Source organism: Heteronotia binoei, chromosome 10, assembly GCF_032191835.1.
Source record: "Heteronotia binoei isolate CCM8104 ecotype False Entrance Well chromosome 10, APGP_CSIRO_Hbin_v1, whole genome shotgun sequence".
Classification (NCBI taxonomy): domain Eukaryota; kingdom Metazoa; phylum Chordata; class Lepidosauria; order Squamata; family Gekkonidae; genus Heteronotia; species Heteronotia binoei.
Genome location: NC_083232.1, coordinates 4965032 through 4967823, shown reverse-complemented (window position 1 = coordinate 4967823; position 2792 = coordinate 4965032). Strand labels below are relative to the sequence as shown.

The window sequence follows — 2792 nt, the reverse complement described above, 5'->3', positions numbered from 1 at the left end:
ACTCTTATCTGGGAGAACCAGGTATGGTTCCCCATGCCTCCACTTGCAGCTGCTGGAATGGCCTTGGGTCAGCCATAGCTCTTGCAGAGTTGTCCTTGAAAGGGCAGCTGCTGCAAGCACTCTCTCACCCTCACCTACCTCACAGGGTGTCTGTTGTGGGGGGAGGAAGGTAAAGGGGATTGTGAGCCGCTCGGAGACTCTAAGATTCAGAACGAAGGATGAGATATAAATCCAGTATCTTTTTCTGTCTTCTAGGGGAGGTTTAGTAGAAGACTGTAGGACAGTAGTGGTATAGGGTGGCATGTGATCCTATGAGCCCTAAATTGGAATCCAGTCATGCTTTAGAGACCAATAAGATTTTGGAAGTATGAGCTTTTGAGAGTCCAGGCTCCCTTTGTCCCTTCTTGGTCTCGAAGGTGCCGGCTGGACTCGAATCTGGCTCTTCGACTGAAGGTCAATAGGGCTATACTCGGTGACCATCCCACTATTGCTGCTAATCAACAGGACAACCGGTACGCTGTCAGGAGTCCAGTCTGAGAGACCAGAGTTCAAACATTCAGTCTTTCATAAAGTGCGTACTCTCTTTTCGACTTCATCCGCCTTGCAGGAACATTGTGAAAGGGGAGAACTGCGTATGCTGCTTTGAGCTTGGCGGTAGAATCGAAACGTGCTCCTTAATTAAATTTTGCATGGTTTTAGTGGCCATCTCGGAGACCTCCCTGTGGCTGCAAAGAGGGGAACGGCTGTGTTAGTGTGTGTCGAAACTCGGTGGCTCCTTAAAGACCATCAGCTGCCGCTGGACTCTTGTTTTATTCCACCTCTTTCAGGAAACTGATAAACTTTATCTAGAGGGCTTTTTTAATCTTGTGGGCTGCCGCAGGAAACCGTGACATGGCCCAGGCACAGGCAATCATCCTGCAATTTGCGCAATCAGTTGCTGGAAACGGTATTGGTGAAGCTTGGTTTTGCAGTACGCTTTGGAAGCTGCGATGCGGGCACTGCCAGGAATTGGACCAGGTATCGATAAGTAACACAAATGGAGGACCGCGTCCGACACTTTCAAAAATCAGTCTCTTTCTCCTGTCTGAAGCAACCCGGAGACGGGGCTTTGGCTTTCCGGAGAAACCTCCTAGTCTGCCTTTTTCAGAGCTTTTGATTGCAAAACCGTGCCGTACGTTGTACTGATTAAGCGACTGCTCTGAAATCCTAGGGGTGTTACGATGAAGGTGTTATTTAGCTATGAAAAAAAAAATAAGACCGGAATGCAGAGGGGGGTTCCCCTCCCTCCAGCTGCTGCGGATTTCCTTTTCAAGGAGTAAATCAGACCAGATACTTCGCTCCGATGCATGGTTTCATAGTGTCTGCAATGCGTAGTGTATAGAACAACCCAAACTGCGTATAGAACAACCCGAAGCTGCCGTCGCGCACACTCAAGAATGCACTTCCAATTCACTTTCAGTGCACTTCCCAACTGGATTTTGCTGTGTGAACTGGATAAAAAACCAGTTGGAAAGTGCATTCTTGAGTGTGTGCGATCGCAGCCTAGGTTTGAATCCAGGAGCAACCTCAAAGATTTTTGTAGAAGCTTTGGAGAGTCAATGCTTCCTTCATATGAACGTATATACATATACATATATGAAGCTGCCTTCTACTGAATCAGACCCTCGTTCCATCAAAGTCAGTCTTGTCTACTCAGACTGGCAGCAGCTCTCCAGGGTCTCAAGCTGAGGTTTTTCACACCTGCTTGCCTGGACCCTTTTTAGTTGGAGATGCCGGGGATTGAACCTGGGACCTTCTGCTTACCAAGCAGATGCTCTACCACTGAGCCACAGCCCCATTCATGGCTCTCCAGGGTCTCCAGCTGAGGTTTTCCACGCCTACTTGCCTGGACCATTTTTGTTGGAGATGCCAGGAATTGAACCTGGGACCTTCTGCTTACCAAGCAGATGCTCTACCACTGAGCCACAGCCCCATTCATGGCTCTCCAGGGTCTCCAGCTGAGGTTTTCCACGCCTACTTGCCTGGACACTTTTTTGTTGAAGATGCCAGGAATTGAACCTGGGACCTTCTGCTTACCAAGCAGATGCTCTACCACTGACCTAACACCCCTCCCTTAAAGTTGCCTTCATTCCTTGTGAACATATGAACATATGAAGCTGCCTTCTACTGAATCAGACCCTCGTTCCATCAAAGTCAGTCTTGTCTACTCAGACTGGCAGCAGCTCTCCAGGGTCTCAAGCGGAGGTTTTCCACTCCTATTTGCCTGAACCCTTTTTAGCTGGAGATGCCGGGGATTGAACCTGGGACCTCCTGCTTACCAAGCAGATGCTCTACCACTGAGCCACCATCCCTCCCTTAAAGTTGCCTCCATTCCTTGTGAACATATGAACATATGAAGCTGCCTTCTACTGAATCAGACCTTCGTTCCATCAAAGTCAGTCTTGTCTACTCAGACTGGCAGCAGCTCTCCAGGGTCTCAAGCAGAGGTTTTCCACTCCTATTTGCCTGGACCCTTTTTAGCTGGAGATGCCGGGGATTGAACCTGGGATCTTCTGCTTACCAAGCAGATGCTCTACCACTGAGCCACCATCAATGGAGATCCCGGAGTCCTTCCATCTTAAAAAGTACCGCTGTTGGGTCAGCTATTGCCAGTGATAACTAGAAAAATTGTCCGCGGGCCTCCTGTTTTACCAGCCTTAGCCATGGATGCCAGATAACTCGTGGGACTTGGCTGTGGTAGATGAAGTTCTATTTAGAATGTAAGCTTTCGTGTGGTAAAAGCACACTCCATC

General features: G+C 48.8%; 1 non-coding gene across 1 annotated transcript; it reads right to left on the bottom strand.

Moving 5' to 3' along the window:
- Window positions 1-1900: 1900 nt before the first annotated feature.
- Window positions 1901-1972, bottom strand: TRNAT-GGU (transfer RNA threonine (anticodon GGU)). Its single transcript has one exon. It is a non-coding gene; the product is annotated as a tRNA-Thr (tRNA).
- Window positions 1973-2792: the final 820 nt, after the last annotated feature.